Source organism: Podarcis liolepis (genome assembly GCF_965112155.1).
Source record: "Podarcis liolepis genome assembly, chromosome: Z".
NCBI lineage: Eukaryota > Metazoa > Chordata > Lepidosauria > Squamata > Lacertidae > Podarcis > Podarcis liolepis.
The window spans coordinates 23,487,286-23,507,398 of record NC_139570.1 but is presented as its reverse complement, the minus strand read 5'-3'; the positions used below and the strand labels follow the sequence as shown (position 1 = coordinate 23,507,398).

The window sequence follows — 20,113 nt, the reverse complement described above, 5'->3', positions numbered from 1 at the left end:
GGGTAAGGACGTAGTGGGAAGGTCGCTTTTCTGCATGAGGGGCACCTGGAGAGTCAGATTCAGCAGCCTGGACCCAGTGCATGGTCCGGGTTGCGGCTCTGATACGGCAGCCGTATCTCCCCAAGCCAATTGAATGCGAGGCTCAGATTTCCTCGCCCATCCTTCTCTTCCTGCGGTCGTTCTCAAGGATCCTCGGGGTCTGCCGCCGGCAGTCTTCACCTGTTGCTTTTCTCCCCAATAATCTGCGTGTTTCGCTGCACCCTCTTAGCTGACACCGCCCGCTTCCTCCCCTCCCTTCTCCTCCCTAGCCCCCGCCGCCGCCGCGGAGCGTCGCTTGCCTCTTTCTCCCCGGATTCCCAGCTTAGCGGCATTTCTCCCCCTTTGCGCATTCTGTGGCCCCCACCCACCCATCTCCCAGTCTTTCGCAACCCATGAATATGGGTGTTTTCTGGGGAGAAGCAAGGAGACGGTGAAGACGGATCTGAGCAATGTGTGTGTGACAGAGAGAGTCTGGAAAATATTCCCACTTCCACCTCCCTTTTCGCCGCTTCTCGTCGAATCCCCTTTCTCCCATTTTGCGCTTTGTTCCCCATCCGAAGTAAGGATCGTCTCTGGGGAAAGCCTCACCTTCACTTCCCAGTTAGAATTGGGCTCCTCTGCCCACTTCCCTAAATCCCTCCCTCCCGCCTTCTTTCTCTGCTTTCCTCCCAGTGCACCTGCACAAGAGTCTGGCAGCAGGTGAAGGCAGAGGCTTCGGCATCGGCAGCGCGCATGTCCTTCCTCCTCTCCCGGGCATGCTCATTAGCGGCAGAGGAGGCAAACCGCTCAGAAGGGATCGGGTTCTCTGCTGCCAGTCTGCCCGGCGCAGAGCAGCTGGGTGTGCAAAGGCGAGAGAGCGAGAGCAGTGACAAGGCAGCAGACGCGGCTGGGGAAGCTTCGCGTTTCCGAAGCAGCCTGTCTGCCTTTGCGGACAAGCCGGGGTCTCCTCTCTCTGCTTTTGGCGCTGAGTCGCCCCTGCGAGGAGGACTGGGAAGGGGAGGAGGGATGATGATGCGGGCAATCAGCAGCAGCTGCATCCTCGGCTATGTGGATTTATATTCGCCTTCAGCGTAGCTGCCGCGCCGGGGAGAGGCACGACGAGGGCAGCAGCGTCGGCAGCCGGGCGCGATGGCTGGCCACCGGAGCCGCGCGGGGTGGAGGCGGCGCTGCTGCAGGAGCAGCAGCAGCAACTGAAACTTCCACTGGGCAAGCAGGTAAGTTTGGCTCGAGGGGGAGGAGGAGGAAGAAAAAGAAGAGGAGGAGGAGGGTTGGCTGGCTGGCTGGCTGGCTGGCTGGCTTGCGCGATGGAAGAGCTTGTGCGCGCGCCCTTGGAGATGCGATGGTCCCTTTCCCTCTCCTCTACCTCGACTCCGCTCTAACTGGACTTGACATGTCCGTGCGTGTGTGTCTGTGTGTGCGCGCGTGGGTCTGATGTTGCAGGAGGAGAACAACGGGAAGTCACAATCAATAAGGCTGCAATCCTGAGCTCACTTACTAGGTAGTATAACATGCTCAATTGGACGCGGTGGGGCTTGCTTTCGGCATGAATTATGCGCAGGATATGCTCTGTGTAAGTCAGCCGAGATCTCTTAAGGACACTCCGACACTTCTGCTGCTGGGATCGCGACACGCACGCGCGCACCCCATGCACACAACCGTAGTGCAAACCCGCAGGAACCTTGCACACATCTTCCAACCACCCTTGAATTGTAGGTGGAATCCCCGCTTGAAATGAATAACCGAATGTTGTACACCAGGTGGTGTAGATTGGATTCACAGTCCCTTTACTCGGACCTGGCGCATGTGGATTGATGGGTGCTGTGGGTCAAGTCAAGGTGCAACAGTGTGCATTGGGGTGGTGGTGGTGGGGAGAGTGATAATAATCCATCAAATAGTCCATGTAAGAGAATCTCACATTCATGAACATATGCTTAGTGTGATGTGCTGCATTTTTTTAGACCCATGTGTCCAGCTTTATGTGCAGGAACAGCAACTTTTGCCTGTAGACTGGTGTGCAACTTTGGTATTGTCTGTGTTCTAACATTTGCACTTCACATTGTGGGTTTTTTATGTGCTGCAGGTTCTAAATGTGTCCAATTGCACACATATACACTGGAAAGATACGGTAATAGACTGAAGTGTATTTGATTGTCATGTTTATAATTGAAATTGTACACTGTAAATTGCAGTGTGTGAGAGACGTACAGCTCTTTAAACAGATCGGTAGGCTATATACTGTATATACAATCAGAAATTATGTAGTATGTGTTTTAGCTATCTCCTAACATTTATTTTGCCTATAGGGGGTCCCCTTTGCTCACAGTTGTTGTATTATTGTCCTTTTATTACTGTAACTGTAGGTGCTATGTGTGTTCCTTTTAATTAATGTGTTTTTCACGTCAGAAAGATATTCCCTCTCAGGCCCAGATAGGAGTTCAGCTTTTTCATGTTATATGAGTATAATGGTATTCAGCACTTGCATTTCTCTATCATCTCCCCCCCCCCCAAAAAAATAAATAAATTTAAATTATCTGTATTGCTTACAACAATCTTGTAAGGCAGTTCTTTGCTTTCATCTCCTTGTTGTGGATGAAGTGATGGGATGGTGGATTGCCTAATGAGTTCATGGGTGGAGATTTGAACTCTGGGCTTCTGGCTTTGCACTCTCATAACTGCTACACAGTGTTGGCTCTAAAGCAGACATACTAGCTTTATTTGTCTTTATTAAAAGTGTGTCACAACACAACCATGAGCTTTTAACATCTTTAAAGTCAGCATAAATTCAATTATTTACTGACTGGAAATTCTAACTTAGCTAGTGGGAAGGAATTTGTGGATGTGCTTTACGGATGTGCTTTACTAACAGTTAAGTGAAGACAGTCTTTAAGGGGGAAAAGAGTGTTGCTTCAAGGTGTGGCAATGTATTTCTCTCCAAGTTCCAGGGTCTTTGTGAAATCCAGGTTAGGGTGAATGAGAAGGCAGCTCCTAGTGACCTCTCCTTGCCTTCATTTTCTCCTTCACCTTTTCCCAGCTACTTTCCAGTCTTCCTGGTGATATGCTTAGCAGTTTCCTCACTCCTGGCACCTCTGGTCATTTTCACTTAACACTTGCAATCCATCAATCAACGCAGGTGCTCTCATACACTCTTAGTTTCCTGCAATTGCTTCTGCTGGGCATTGGAAAAAAACCGTTGGGTTCATTATTTGGAAATGAATGATGATAGTAGCCGTTGTGTGTGTAGGAGGGAGAGCTTGCAGTTGTATTTTGTCTACGGTGGAGTGGAGCTCAAGCAAGCTTCAGCGGCTCTAATCAGCACCAGTAGAAGCATGTGGTTTTGATGGTGGAGTCTTTTTAATCAGACTTTCCCTTCCCCACCCCCAGAGGAAGGGGGCTTACTTCTGGGCAGATCAATATAGGACTGCACTAAATGATCATTTTATATCCTATGGTTGCAGTTTACAAATACTCAGAAATCTATCTTGGTTGTATGGAGCCCTTCTCTGCAGCTTAATTGTTGAGATGGATGACCTGTAGTGTAAATTTGTTAAGTCTTCAAGGTGCCATGAGACTCTTTGTTATAGTGTCAAAAATAAATCCAGCTGCCGACATTGCCCTGAAGACGCATCAAATATGCCTGTTTTGACTCTTTGCGGAAATAACGGCAAGTGTGCTTATGTGTTTGCATTTCTCTGTCTATTAATTACTTGAACTAAACAACACAGCACAGAATTGATTTCATATGTGCACCCACATCCCTAGCTGTGGCAAACAGAACAGCGTAGGAATATGAAGTACTGAGGAATATTAACAGTGAGCATGCTAGCTACTGAATGAGGAGGAAAAATAAAAAATAAAAAATATTATTGGAATTTATTTTTCCATCTTTCTCCCACATGCTGTGCGTCCTTTCTGAGATGCAATTGTATGCTCTGATTGTTTTTGAGTGAAGGGAAAGTATCTTGCCAGGTGAACTATGTGATGTTTTATATGCCCATCTTCTAAATACAATATACTAAATTAAAGGAGTGTCTTCAGCTTTGTAGACTAAGGTCCCATATATTTATTAAGATGTACAGGATGTGTTTATAAAGCACATGACAGAAGCATTAAACAGTAGGTTTCCCTCTACATGTGCTTATGATACATGGATTTAAAAACATATTTGATGGTCTTGCTCCTTCCCCTGATAGGTATTAAACTGTAACTGGTAGCAGAAGTTTTGGGTTGCCCTCAAATAATTTTTATACCTATTGAAATTAATGTACCTAAGTTAACCACATTCATTAATTTCAATGGGTTTACTCTGAGTAGGACTTGCATTGCATACAACCCTTTGCAGTCCTCTCCCCACTTTCCTGAGAGTAAGCTTCACTTAATACAGTGGGACTTATTTCTGGGTAGACCTGCATAGGATTGTGCAGTTAATGACTTGCACTGCATTAAGAAGGTTGCAGTCCTCACTTCACTTACCTGGGAGTAAGCTTCATTGAGTTCAGTAGGAATGAACTCTGAGTACACACTCTTAGGATTATGCAGCATGTCCCATTGTTCAGTGGAGTTACTCTCGGAAAAATGGGAAGAGGATTGCAGCCTTTTTATTTCATACCTGCCTGCAGTGTATTAAAATTGGTAAGCATAGAAAAAACCAGTAGCCTTGAACTTCATAGTAATACTTTTAGCAGTGTTTATGGCATTATTTTGTACTGCTTAGAGCAATCAGTGTAATGAGTGTAAAACTCAGGATTCCACACTCCACAGGACACTTACCTGGAATTTTTAAAAGTAGCATTAATTTTCATTGGGACAGGGATTCCAGCCCTTGCCCACATTCTTTGATGAGTTGTCTCAATGCACTGGATAATAAGGTTAAAAGCAAACAAACACTACCTGAACATTTCTGAGGGAAATTCTCTCCCAAAGACACACAAATCTTCACAAGCGTAAAGATTTTCCGGCATCATCCGTTGCCAGTATGCAGCCTGTTTGCTTTTATATCACATTATTAATTTCTTTCCCCCACCCATTCTGCACAGATACTTTGCTCCCTCCAAACCCACCTGCAATTATCATTCTCTTGCAATCCAGCTAGTAATTAGTAGAATAGATGGCTTAGATATGCAGATGATAAAAGATATTGTGTTCTTGTGTTGAGGCAGTGTTTGGTATAATAGTGATACAGTTAGCTGTGAAGCGGTACTATAAAGCCTTCTAGCACATCCGAAGGGGGGAATCTTTTTTGGAAATGGATTTTAATTGAGGGGAAATGACTTGACTGTCCCTCTGAAGTGGAAAATGAGGACAAAATGTTTTGAGGGTTGATGATATCCCCCCACCCCCGGTTGTTGTTGCCAGCAAGGAGGTGCATAATGAAGATGAATTTCCGTCTTGTAATACATCTGCAATCTGGTTTCAGGGTTAGTGCTGTAGAAGGATTCTCTGCTCATGCTTCATACTTCTTCCTGCCTGCCTGCTCCTGTGCATGCCTGTAAAATGTTACTGGTGCATTCTTGCATACATCCTGTTTGTCGCCACCTTTTTGGGGTCTGTCATTTTACTACAGGGGAGTAAATGAGGATTGCATTTTTTCATGGGCAACCTTACTTGGGTGGGGCGGAGCTCATGCAAATGATGGGTGGGGCCAGAGGCAAAAATGGGTGGGGCAGTTGTCACAACTCTTACCTTTTGTGCAAAAGTAAGAGGTATTTTAAAAATCTGCTTTTATTTATTGCATTTATATCCCTGATTCTTCTTCAAGAAGCTGAAGGTAGCATACATGGTTCTCCCCAACATCCTTTAATCCTTACAACAACCCTGTGAGGTATGTTAAGCCAACAGGCAGTGACTGGCCCAACGTCACTCAGTGAGCTTCATGGCTGAGTCAGGATTTGAACCCTGGTCTCCCAGGTCCTAGTCTGATGCTCTAACCACTACACCACATTCACTCTTTTACACCCGCACACCCACACCTACCCACCCACACCCACACCCTTCCATCCAGGTAAATATGACCACAGTTCATGGGATACTTCCTAGCCAGGAAAAAGAAGTTCGTAGAGTATTTCCTGGAAGAGGTGTTGTGGCCTCAGGAGAGTTCCAGGGGCCAGTTAGAAAGGTCTCGAGGGCCACATTAATCTCCCTGGGTCTCAGGTTCCCAACCCCTGCTTTAGACAGGAGTGTCAGAGGGCCAGATAGATGTGATGTTATTGATTTCTTTAGTCTTTGTGTGCTGTTGTGTGTGATTGTTAAACAAATATGAAAGGGGAGAGTAGAAGCATATTGGGAGTATGGCATGGCAATGTGTAACCTTTCCCCCACCCCACCCCATGGTCCTGGTCTGTATCATCCCCACCCCCTGCCTGTTATTAGAATAGGATGAAAGCTCCCACTTCTGCCAATGAGAGCATTTCTCTGATCGCAAAGAGCAGACATAGAGGGTTTGGATCAGAACCATGGTACAGGCAAAGAGCTGCCTCAACTCAAATTGTCACTGTTCCAATCTGGTGTCTTTTCCCAACCTGCAATCTGTTGTTGTTGTGTTTGTTTGATTAAAAAAATAAAAAATAAAACATGCAGGGGCTAAAGGCATGAATAATATTTTGTCTAATTTGGTCCTTATTCTGCAATCTTCCGTGCCATTTAGTCTCTGGGAATATGTGGGGATCAGTGGAATGGTTTTAGATGTTTTCCATTTGTTTCAGTGTTGTGCATAGTAGTCTTGCTTACAGTGTTTTTAACCATTGCACTGCTTTTCATTGTCCTGTGTTCTGCACTGTGTGGGTTTAATGAACATGAGATGGAAGTCCTTCATTCAAATTTGAGGTCATCCATGCACTCATCATGGACGCGGATGGCACTGTGGGTTAAACCACAGAGCCTAGGGCTTGCCGATCAGAAGGTTGGCGGTTCCAATCCCCACGACGGGGTGAGCTCCCATTGCTCGGTCCCTGCTCCTGCCAACCTAGCAGTTTGAAAGCACATCAAAGTGCAAGTAGATAAATAGGTACCGCTCCATCAGGAAGGTAAACGGCGTTTCCGTGCACTGCTCTGGTTCGCCAGAAGCTGCTTAGTCATGCTGGCCACATGACCCGGAAGCTGTACACCGGCTCCCTCGGCCAATAAAGTGAGATGAGCGCCGCAACCCCAGAGTCGGCCACGACTGGACCTCATGGTCAGGGGTTCCTTTACCTATGCACTCATCACTGAATTTAAGGCAAACCATGTATTTGTAAAGGAACTTCGGTCTACCATGAAATCTTGCTTGTAGAGTATATCAGGAAAGAGTAACCTAACAACAACCTTGTGAGGTAGGTTAGTACATAAGAACAGCCTGCTGGATCAGGTCTAGGCCCATCTAGTCCAGCATCCTGTTTTCATAGTGGTCCACCAGATACCTGCAGAATCCAAGCACCAGAGCACTCTTCCCTCCTGTATATTCCAGCAACTTATATTCAGAAGTTTTACTGCCTCCAATCACAGAAACAGAGCAGAGCCAACATGACTAGCAGCCACCCACAGCCTTCTCTACCATGAATTTGTCTAGTCTGCTATTATAGCCATCTAAGTTGGTGGCTATTACTTCATCCTGTGGAAGTGAGATCCATTCACAATGTGAATAAATCTTGGGCTGAGATAACAGCTGGTCCAAGGTCATCCCTTGAGCTTCATGGTGGAATGGGGATTTAAAACCTCATTTGTGAATATATAAGTTGGAAGCCACATTGGGAGGGTTTGATGCTGAAAGGCAGCATACAAACATTTGAACTCAAACCTGGTCTGAAACATGAAGCAATGCAGCACACTAGGTGTCATCTATGTGAATCTGAGCAGGTAAGGAAGACCCTGCTGATATATTAGGTGATGTTATTAGAATGTTTGGTGTTTATTAGAATGCCAGAGAGAACTGGGTTCAACATCTACTCAGGCTGTGGAGTTCACTAGGTTATCTAACAACATATACTCCCATTTCCAGCTTCCTGCACTTCAGTTAAAGCCCATGGGGAAATTTCATGAAGTAACTCCTCCCATTGAGCTTTTTCAGATCAGGAAGTGTGGGCAAATGGGGAGACTGCTGAGTGCTAGAGAAACGATCATTGGGAAGGAAAACACCCAACCCAGTGAACCCAACCCATCTACCTCACCATCACCCCATCTGCATTATAATGCAGTATTATACTACTTTGATAGTCATGGCTGCCCTCAAAGAACTCTGGGAACTAGTTAGTTAAGGGTGCTGAGAGTTGTTAGGAGATACCCTATTCCCCTTGCAGAGCTACCATTCCCAGAATTCTCTGAGAAGAATTGTAGCTCTTTGAGGGGAAAAGAGGTCTCCGTAACAACCCTCAGTGTCCTTAACCAACTAGAACCCCCAGGATTCATTGAGGGAAGCAATGACTGTTTAAAGTGGTACATGAGTTTTAAATGCATGGTGCAGATTTGGCCAAGTGATAAGGTCGCTCAGGCTTGCACAATAATTATAAAGCACCCTGCGGTGGAAAAAACAGAAGCTTCTTTTGTGGGGAAAGAAACCTTTTGATAAACTGTAGGGCATTTTTCACACAGCATTAGTCTGAAGCGGCAGGTGCATGTATCTCTCTCTCTCTCTCTCTCTCTCTCTCTCTCTCTCTCTCTCTCTCCCTCCCTCCCCAAAATGTGGGTTGTGGAATTTACCTCTAAACGGCTAGGCAAAACTAGAACTAGCTAGAATTCAGCATACATGTAGTCCAGTTCAGGCATTTGTGAGGAAAGGAGACCGTGTTTGGGTTGCTTTCAGACAACCTGTTCATTGAGTAAGTTTGCATGAAGTTTGCTAGGAAGTTAGATGGAAATGGGTATTAAGTGTTCGCTCCAATCTGTTTGCTGGGAGGTTATCTGATGTTGCATAGAGTGGTTGTAGTTTCACATCATTTTCCATATTGCTAAAAGTTTCATGGGGAGGGGGCAGATTTATTGTGCAAGAGCGTCAAAGCAACTTTGTGAAACTTTCACTTGTGAGTATGTGATTGAATTTCTGCTGAAAATGGTGAAAACCTGGATGTGTTCTGTCTACTTGCACCCCTTTCTGTTTGTTCAATGATAACTTTCTGCAGCAGGTAAGACCTTTGTACACTTAGAAGCTCCTGTTGAGAAAATCCTGGAAAATCAAGGTTCCAGGGTTCCACTGTGATTCCAAGAGCAGTCACAAAATCATTGAGTTTGTTTCAATGTATCTCTGTTGTGCCCTTCAGCCAAAAGCAGTTCCTGGGGCAGTTTACAAGAACAGAATACAATAAAAATTGGTGCCATAAAAAGAAACAAGAAAATGAAATTGTAGTGAAAAGCAGGAGAAGGGGGAGTTTAAGCCCCAGAATTTAAAAAGCCTGAACAGTATGATAACATCAACAACATCATCGTCAACAACTACAGTACCTGCTAGCCCTGAAAAGATAGCAAAGAAGGTGGAGGGAGTTCCGTAAACGAAGCACCACCACTAAAAAGACGCTCTGCCCTGTTTCCACCCACCTGATTAGCCTCTGCATAGAAAGCTATTCATAGGTTGCAATGCTGGACTGTGAAGATGGTGTGTTACCTACTCAGGTGTAGGATTATGAGAGTAGGATAATTCAATAGCACTCAGAGCATGTATGCAGAAAACTTCAGTATTTTTATTGTCTGTGCACGTGCATGCCCATACAGACCACGCTACATTGAAAATACTTCCAGGAAGCTGCCATAGAATTTTTAGCAGTGCCAGGCAGCAGCAGCAGAAAACTGGGGAGCAACAATGGGGGAAGGCTGTGGGGAAACGCTGTTGCTCAATGGTGGAGCCACCTTCCTTGCTTACAGAAGGTCCCAGGTCACATCCCTGGCATCTTCAAGTAGGGTTGGGAGAGACTCCTGACTGAAATCCTGGAGAGCTGCTGCCAGTCAGTGCAAATTATACTGAACTAGAGGGAATAGTCAGACTGTTGATCCATGTTCCCTGTGTTCCTGCTTTGGGCTTCTTGTAAGTGTCTGGTTGGCCACCGTGGGAAGCAAGATTTGATTCAATAGTCTTTGGTCTGGCCCAGCATGGCTGCTCTTGTGTTCCTACAGACCCTCCAAGTGTCCCTATTTTCCAGAGACATCCCTGATTTAGAGAAGCCATCCCGGTTTCTGATTTGATCCCAGAATGTCCCATTTTTCCTTAGGATGTCCCTATTTTCATTGGAGAAATGTTGGAGGGTATGGAGTTATCTGACCCCTGAGCCACCTAGAGTGTCTGGAGCAACCCTTTAAGATGTGTGGGGTATAAATAGCATTATTATGGAATGGAAGATCCCTATTTTCATCAGAGAAATGTTGCATGGTATGTTCTTATGTTCTTCAGTTGAGCTCTTATTGGTTTAAGCAGGAGTGGTAAGCACCTGCTTAAAAGCTTCCCACTGAAATCAACGAGGCTTCCATGTGCTTTGCTCTTTGTGGATTCTATCTAACATAGGTGTTGGGGAGATATTTGTTTCAGACTCTCTAATTAGAACATATTTCTCATGGAAGCATTTCAGTGTTAAGGCAGATCAAGCAGTGCTGAGTGATTTGTATGCTTGCTCTCCTCCAATTTAAATAGTGAATTACAAAATGTCAACCTTTCTAATGCTTCTTTGCAAACAGTACATACACCGCAGGGTTGTTTGTCTATAAATTTTCATAAAGTATCTTTTGAATAATACATTTTTGAAATTGTTAACCTTATCATCAAAGTCTGAGGAGGAGGAAGAAAATATGTCAGGCCCAAGGTCCTCATCCCGCAAGATTGATCCTTGCATGGAAGCTGGCTATTGTGTGCAGTTTTGTTTTCTGGTTTAAAGCCTACATAAAGGGAATCCATGTCTGGTGAGCAGTTGCCTCTTGAACTAATAACCAGTGCAGTTAATTTGCACTATCAAAAGACTATTGGCTTTGCTAGGTGACCTGATTCTCATGCTCACCAGCATTTGTGTGAGGTACCAGAGTAAGCTCAATATGCCTGCTTATATTACCTATTTCCAGGGGGTCCTATAAACTGTGCCATCTTTGGGCAGCTGGCTACCCCAGAAGGATGACCCCAAAGGACACCTCCTCCATTTGTTCTCTGAGAGTTGTGAATATAAAAATGATGGTCACGCCCTTGCCCCACCTCTGAAGGGCAAATGTCCTTTGGGTTACCCTTCTGGGGTAGCAGAAGCAGAGTTGCCCTTCAGAGGTGGGACAAGGGCGTGACCATCATTTTTATATTCACAACTATCATAGTAGGGTTTTTAGATGGCTATACACTCTAGTAAGGGTAGGGGCTAGAGGAAGCTAATAGCTGAGTATTAACCGGCCCTCTGTAAGGAGCCTTTTATACAGCTGCCCAAGACACTAGTTATTCTAACAGCATTAAGTGGATCGTGGCATTATTGGATCTTGTGTGCCCATGTTGTGTAGTGCTTAGTGTCAACTGTGCTTGTCTCGTGTACCCACTCAGCCATAAAGGTCATTGGGTCAGTTTCTTACTCTCATCTTCAGCTACCTTGCAGGATTTGTGGGGAGGAGAACCATGCACTCTGGTTTTTGTTCCTTATGGGTAAAGGCAGACCATAAATGTGCTAAATAACTTGTTTTGTAATTTAATTGTAAGCTACTTTGGCTCCTGGCTGGAATCTTGGATATAAATATAATATTAGTTGAGATAATATTACTCCTTCTTCTTTAAAGTAGGCTGTAGCCAACAAAGTCCTACTCTGTAAAGTTAATGGACCTAAGTTGGTCTTGTCCCTTCAGTGGGTCTACTCTGAGTTGGATACAGCACAGAATGCTTAAATTCAATAGTTAAAATTAAAAACCTAAGTGGGACCTTGGACAATAGATTGTCGCAGCATAATCACACACTCCTGCTCAGAATGTTAGTCATACTCTTTTCCAGGCTACCCCATTCCATTTCCTATCTACCTCAATTCCTTCCCAGTTTCTTCCTGCCCAAACAGGCACTTGGCACTCTACAACTACTGAGCATGCATGGTCCTCAACAAGTTGCTTTGAGTCATTCCTCCTTATGGTTCTACCCCCCCCCATATATATGTATGTATAGATGTGTGTGTGTGTGTCTGTGTGTATACACATTCATACTTGTGCAGTATTGTGTTTCTTCCAAGCCTGCTAATACCTCCTTCTTGTGTATGAATGGTGGTGTTTTCACTTCGGAAGGACTGGCACTTGGAGAACTGAGTTTGCTATTAGTATATGTGAAATTCTATTTCAGGCATACGTTCCCTTTCTTCCTCTGCCTGTTTAAGTAAACAGACTTTAGGTCAGGGTGTCAGAAACCTCCCGACGCATTGATTTTAGACTAGAACCTTACCAAAAATACAAAAATGAAGGTGCAAAGCCATCTTTGTCTCTGTCTACTGCTGTCTTACTCCTTGTTTCCATGTGAACAGTGAGTGGAATGTGGCAAACTGGTTAGAAATTTCAAATTAGGGATGACTTAAAAATCTTTTTTACCCTATTTCTTTCTTGTCAGGCCCCTGTTACCATGGGAACTGGTTCAGAAAGGCAGCGGGTAGTCAGCGGTTGAGTGAGAAGTGTTACCCGCTACACTTGGATTCTAGCTGCCTGTTGAGCAAGATTTCAAGCTTACCGAAAAGCACAGCCTATGAGATAAAAAAAGAGAAAAAAAGATGAAGTCTTTTTAAAGGCAGAGAGGACCCCTCTAGTTGGGCTACCCACATTCCATGCCAAAGAAAATCTGAATCCTTCGCTGAGAAGTGTGTGAATTAAGCAAATCTTCATGCTCTCTATATCCTTGCAACAATTTCAGTCCACTAATCTTGAACTGGGCAGGACTTAGGATGCCTTGTGTCATCTGAAAGGGGTTGGTGCTGTTTTATTTATTTATTAAAGTATATGTCACCTTTCCTTGATAATCTCAGGTTGGGTTACAACAATTTCTGTGTAAAACAATACAATACAATACAATACAATACAATACAATACAATACAATACAATACAATACAATACAATACAATAAAACCAGGATGTGGGTGTGTGCAAATTAAAAGCCTTGCAATAATGGCAAATGCTATAGAAGCTCACTCTGATCCTTTATTGGGGACCTCTTCTCAAACACTCGCAAAATCCAGACTGAGTTGCCCCACCCTATGACCCGTGCAAAAGGCTGGTTTGGGTGCTTTCTGAGAATTCACAGGGCATTGACTACATATATTCAAGCCTACCTCTGTATCTTAAGCACTAAAAATAAATCTTTATGGAAAGAAGCTTACCAGGTTGCTCATTTTCCTGTGTCCAAACATAATGCCAAATGGTTACACTCCTGAACAGCCATAAGCTTTGGACTTAGACGCTCCTTCCTCCCTTCCCTTCACACATGTTGGGAGTAGATGGATAGTAGGTGAAACCTATGCCCTTGCCAAGCTTGGTCCTAATAGCAAATATTTTTTTGCAGCTAACCAGGAACCAAAGCTTCTAATCCTTTCCCCCTTTATTTAAGTACCCTTCACCATATGGTCCCATGGCTTCACCTTCAAAAACGTAGTGAAAGAGATAAGTCTTCACCTTTCTCCTCAAAGAGTGTAATGCGAAGGTGAGACTCAACCTTGTGGGAAAAGAATGTCTGAACACTACTGGTAAGTTTCTATGGACTGCTAAACTCAGAAAGCAGTCCCATGGGGCTGAGGGGAGTTGTAGCCCAAATCCTGTAAAAGAGACCAGATTTGGAGACTACTGAAGGTTTATGACAGTTAAGCCTTATAATATGATGATAATTTCTTCTCTTATTAAGAAATTTCCAAAGCATTCTTCTCTCTTGTTTTCTCTTCATGACTGTCCTGATTTCTCTCTGAATGGCATCTGTTTTAATTTGTATGTGGTATGTAATAGGTGCAGAGTAGATAATAATAATATTTATTATTATTAAATAAGAATAACCTGGCACCTGCAAGGGTGAAACTTATTTTTTAATCATTTCTTATGAAAAGTTTTCAACATAAAATTCAATAAAAATCCCACTAACCTAGAAAAGAAAAAAGAGAAAGAAGGAAAAATAAGGAAATGAAGGAAATAAGGAAGAAGAGAAAGAAAACAACAAAAATGAGATTGCAAATCCCTCTGTCGAAATTATACAGTGGTACCCCGCAAGACGAACACCTCGCGAGACGAAAAACTCACAAAACAAAATGTTTTTTCGTTTTCGAGTTGCCTCGCAAGACGAATTTCCCTATGGGCTTGCTTCGCAAAACGAAGCTTGCCCCGGGGACAGCGGGTCTTCTCTTTTGAAGCAAGGGGCTGCGGGGAGATCGCTTCTCCCCACCGCCCCTTGCTTCAAAAGAGGTCCGGGGGCAGCGGGAAGCGAAGCGCTTCGCTTCCCACTGCCCCCGGACCTCTTTTGAAGCAAGGGGCTGCGGGGAGCTATCTCCCCGCAGCCCCTTGCTGCAAAAGACGTCCGGGGGCAGCGGGGAAGAAGCGCTTCGCTTCCCGGTGTCCTCGGACCGCTTTTGAAGCAAGGGGCTGCAGGGAGATCGCTTCTCCCGGTGCTCCGAAGCCGGGCGGGGGGCAGGGGACACCTCCCGCCGCCGCGGGGACACCTTTTGAAGGCAGGCGGGGGGGAGCAAAGACTTTCACCCCCCGCCCGCCTTCAGAAGAGGTCCTGGACCTCTTCTGAAGGCGGGCGGGGGGCAAAAGTCTTTGTCCCCCCTGCCTGCCTTCCCAGGGGCTTATAAATCGCCCCGGACAGCGGAGAAGTCCTCCGCTGTCCGGGGCGATTTTAAAATGCCGCCCGCCAGCATTTTAAGATCGCCTCGACAGCGGAGAAGTCCTCCGCTGTCCCAGGGTTTTTTAAAATGCTGGGGGTGGGAAGAAAAGCCCTTGCCCCCCCCCCAGCCTTCAGAAAAGGTCCGGGGACAGACTGTCCCCGGACCTGGTCTGAAGGCGGTTTCCCTAGGAACGCATTAATTGATTTTCAATGCATTCCTATGGGAAACCGTGCATCGCAAGACGAAAAAACCGCAAGACGAAGAGACTTGCGGAACGAATTAATTTCGTCTTGCGAGGCACCACTGTATATTAACCGTTATTCCACACATAGAAGAGTAAATCCTCCCAGCTCTCACCTGAGAACTGCCCCCTCTTCACCCAGCCTCCCACCCTGGAAAATCAAGGTTGAAGTGTCTGTTAAGCTATGGCTGCTGTGTGCCCCATCTGCAAATGTTAAAATTGCAGCACTTTCACTCCATATTGCAATGTGTTTTGTGTTTTGTGAAGTTCATAGAAGCATTGAAATCTTGAGTGCACCCATTGGCTGAGAATGGTGTGATGCCTTAGAATGTTCCATGAATATTCTTTAGTGATAGAGAATTAAAGAAGGCTACATGGAATGTTCAAGGACATTCTCTCCTCTGAGTGAAGTGATAGAGCAGTTGAGTTGGAACTGAAAACAGCACCATGCTAGGAGAATCTGTGCTGGCAAGATAGGATTGCTGAGAGAGAGAAAAGAACCCAGGAGCTGAGCTAAAAAGCTCAGGATGGTAAACCTTCCTCAAACAGCCAAGTGGGGTAGGTTGGTGGGATGAGCCCAAGTGAGCATTTGTGTCTCCCCAGTCTAAATCTGCCACAACAGGAAAAAGAAGGTGCTGGGATCAGTGGCAGACTGAGATACAGGAGTCAGAGCAAATAGAAGCCTAAGGAAATGGGAGGTAAATATGATGGATAGATTATGCCAACTGATGGGTCCTGATTTTTATTTACACAACTCAAGGCATAATGTAGCATACAGTCAGAGGCCCTGGTGGCAGTGGCGTAGCGTGGGGGGTGCAGGGGGGGCCGGCCGCACCGGGCGCAACATCTGGGGGTTAGGGTTAGGGGGTGCAAATCCACGGGTTAGGGGGCGCAAATCCACGGGTTAGGGGGCGCAAATTACTTGCCTTGCCCCAGGTGCTGACAACCCACGCTACGCCACTGCCTGGTGGCCTCAACTGGGATCCCAGTGCTGTGGGAGGAAAGTCCCAGGACCTTGCACAATTTACATGTTCACTGAGAATCCAATTCATTGTGCAAAATTGGACATGATTGGAAGCACAGGACGAAGGACTGCACAGGTAAGGCTGGGGACTAACCTACAAAGCCAGAGATCTCCTTTTTCTCTGAAGACTACAGTTTCTTCATGACTGGCAGAGAGGTAAGTGGTGCAGCTCTTTTTTTTTTTAATTGTTGCATCTCTATGCTCAGGGGAAAGCTGTGACCAAACTCATGCCTATAATGCAATGATATTTTTAAAGCATCAGATTCTGCTATATGAGGTCCTGCTCAGGTAAGACTGTGTCCTCCCTAGCTTTTCCCTTGGACCACGGATAGCAGTTTGATATTCAGAAATTAAAGGGGGAAAGCTCTTCTTAAATGGAAAAATGCTATACGCTTAGTTTGTTAAAATTATACACACCCAGGGAGCTCAACAGTGACAGGCATAGTAGTCCCCACCCCACCTCACCCCACATATACCTTTTCTTCACAACTCTACTAAATAGACTAGGTTAAGAGTTAGTGACAAGCCTCAGGTTATCCAGTGAATTTTGGACTTGATTCAGTTTGCATTTAAGTAGGAACCTACCTCAATAGAGGGAAACCTTTGGCCCTACAAATGTTGCTGAGCTACAGCTCCCAACATATCTGGCCATTGGCCATATTTGCTAGGGCAGATGGGAGTTGTAATTCAGCAATATCTAGACAGCCAAAGGTTCCCCACCTACCCAATTAACACTTTTGAAACAACATGTCTTCTTCTTCTTTGGCGATCACTCGTCGCCGAGTAAGATTGTCTTCCATAAGCATAGTTATAACAATGAGTCCGTAAGTGACTGTGGAGGCCAGTTCTGGATCCACACGTCCTTCCACAGTGGGGACATCAGTTTCTGGGCGGGAGTTGATCAGGGTGAGGGTTTACCAAGCATGCCTTCCTCTTAGCACGTTTCTCCCTTTCGTCCTGAGTTTGAGCATCTTCAAAGTCCATGACACCTTTGGTAAAGGCTCATTCCAGTTGTTTCGTTCTTCAATTGGAGCTTGAAACAATATGGAACCTAAACATAGCCACCCTTCAAAATTTGCACTTCTCCAAATTCTGCAATGCAGTTCTTTTTTAAGCTTTCTGCATTGCACTCTTCCCCCTGTGGTTTCCAGCAACTGGTATTCAGAAGCATTGCTGCCTCTGACCATGAAGGGAGAGCATAGCCTCCATCATGGCTAGTAGCCATTGACTGACTTATCTTCCATGAATGTGTCTATTTCTCTTTAAAAAGTCATCCAAGTTGAGAGCCATCATTGAAATCCCCCCTTAAAGCTTTTTAAGCAGAGAGTTGGGTGGCCATCTGTCATGGATACATTAGCTGAGATTCCTGCATTGCAGGGGGTTGGAATAGATGAACCTTGGGTCCCTTCCAACTCTACAATTCTAAGATTCTTCAGCCTAATATAAAAACACACATGTTAGGGCAAAGTATGCATAAAAATGAACATATTAAGTGAAAATAACATACAGAAGGCATTATGATAGGAAAATCAATTTGTAAGGATGTGTATCATGGGTAAAATGGCATACAGACATGTCTATAGTAGGAAAATTTTGCACTAAAATGGCCTGATCAAGCAGAGCTGCATACAAATTCTTAGGCATTAATGTCTCCCTTCAGAATTTCACAGATGAACTGGGGATGCAATTGTACCACTCCTATCCTTGTACCAAGTATTTTTTTGGGAACTCCTGACACTCATTTTGTGGTAAGCTCACTGCCACCCACTCTGTGTACTTGTATTCATTTGCTCTGCGACAGCCTAGCCAGTCCTCCACTGATCTGAAAACCAACTGTGTTTCTGTTTGTTTGTTTGTTTGTTTGTTTGTTTGTTCCTTGTTGGTTTGGTTAGAGATATATCAGAAACGGCAAAACTACCCTACTGTGTTACTGACAGTTCAAAACAGCAGCTGTAGTGTGTGGACTTGACCAGATCCAACTCACCCCAGTAAAGATAAGCAGAAAGTTAAGGTCCAGTGGCCTGGGTGAATCATAGTGCCATGCAATTACAACGTAGTCATAAACATTACAGGAAATATTGTGCATAGCACATAATGCACTCATCGCCCAACATCTGGTGAATGTCACGCTGGCTGTCCCTTCCTTTCCTTGTCACAACAGTAGGAGCAAAAGAGGGCATTGATCTACCAAGGACCAGTGAGCAGGAGGAGGAAAGATGTGGTGAACATGCAGGCAGTCAACACCTGGCCTGCCCCATTCAGTCACCCATTGAATGGTGTGAGAGACCTACATAGTCTGGCACTGGGCTTGGTTTCGCCTTCCTGACAATTGGTGGCAATTGCTAATGAAATTAGAGTAGATCCTTGCAGTTGAGGCAAGCTTCTAATTTCACAAGTGAAGCAATATCAACAACAACTTGCAAAAAGAAAAGGTAGGTAAAGCTTTCTTTCTGGCATTTGCAGCTTGAACTGTGGCTTAGAATTTGGGGGAAGATGTTTCCTCCCTCTCTCCTAATGTGGGTGGGGTAGGAGTCATCCAGTGCTGTGACTGGCAAGACATTTGGGAAAGTCAATAAGAACACACTTTTTATTCCATGTACTTGGTTTGAAATGATTCACAAGCTGCTTTGTATTGTACATATTTGTGTGTTGCTTGCTTTTATATATATGACTATGTATAAACTTCTTAAAGAGTTATATTAAGTAGTGTATAAATAAAATTGTAGATTATACACCATGAAAATACACAAAACAATTTAAGAAGCAAACAATACATACAAATATCAGTGCTGATAAAATCAGTAAAACTTTGAAACAAATATAAGTAACTAAATTATATGTCTGTGTGGAAAGTATTTTGTAAAAAGTAATAAATAAATGCAATTAATAATTCACTTCACGCAATGCATAATTAATTTGCTGCCACAAGATACAGTTGGGGGCCACTAGCATGTATAGCTTTAAACGATTATTAGATAACTTCATGGGGGGATAAGGCTAGCAGTAGCTACTAGGCGTGATAGCTAAATGTTTCCAACAGGATCAGAGGCAGTTAATTATGGTGTGGAGAAGCCTGTCTCATGAGACTCATGGTCATCCAGCCAGATGGATATTGGAAGATACGGGAAAGAAAAAATGATGTAGTACATTCCACAGTGCATAGCTGGCATTCATTCCCACAGGATGCTGCAATGGCCATGAACCTGAATGACTATAAAAGGGGGCTGGACAAATTCTCATGGAGAATAAGGCTGTTGATAGCTACTAGCCAGGATGCATAGGCTTAGATGGCTGTGCTTTGTCTCTGAATTCCAGTCGCTGAGGAACACAAGTCCTGCTTAGGGGATTCCCATGAGCATCTGGGAACTTGAGATGGAGCATGACCCAATGTTCTCCCTCCACTGTCAGAGGCCATTTGCTTCTGAAAACCTGCTTGTGAGCTTTCCATAGGTTGACCATGGTGTGAAAAGGCTCTTCCAGAATAGTGCCCTGTGCACACTGATCTAAACATAGTGGAACGTACTGATTTAAAATGCATAGTTTCACTGTAAGATTTCATTAATCAGATAACCCCAGTGCAAACATTTTCACACTATTATTGACAATGGTGAAAGCCTTGTATTCTGACAAACACCTCAGAATATGATTGTGAGTGTGTGTGTGTGTGTGTGTGTGTGTGTGTATGTATGTATGTGTGTGGGGGGGTGATTTAGTGATAGATGGCTTCTCCTCCTCAAGGGGGGAAAAACAATTTTGCCCCGCTTCTACCATTTTTCTTTTCGGCATATAATATCAATAACTAAAATGTCAGAAAGTTTCTGGTGCTCATTATTTCTTTCCATCTGTGGCCAACAGACAAATTCCTTTTATTAATGTATGCCCTGCTACCTTATTCTGTTTGGGTTTGGATAGCTCCTTGTTTTGCTTTGTTTTTGGTATTAAAAATACACCTTATTGCAAAACAACATAAAATATGTGGTTTGGTGGTAACCTGTCTGTTTTGTAAGATGAGAGGACAAAAACTCCTATGCATAGGGTTTGCTGGTCCAAATGACATTGAAATA

General features: G+C 44.5%; 1 protein-coding gene across 11 annotated transcripts in view; it reads left to right on the top strand.

The window, feature by feature from the left end:
- The first annotated feature begins 758 nt into the window (after nucleotides 1-758).
- Nucleotides 759-20,113, top strand: part of TENM1 (teneurin transmembrane protein 1) — a 375,511-nt gene continuing 356,156 nt past the window's right edge. For 10 of the 11 annotated variants that reach the window (XM_083484888.1, XM_083484887.1, XM_083484897.1 and 7 more), the window contains exon 1: nucleotides 759-1,253. The gene's annotated coding sequence lies outside the window, so the exon portion shown is untranslated. Of the gene's footprint in view, nucleotides 1,254-1,519; nucleotides 1,538-20,113 lie in introns of those variants that run through there. The other variant, XM_083484892.1, reaches the window with a different exon arrangement.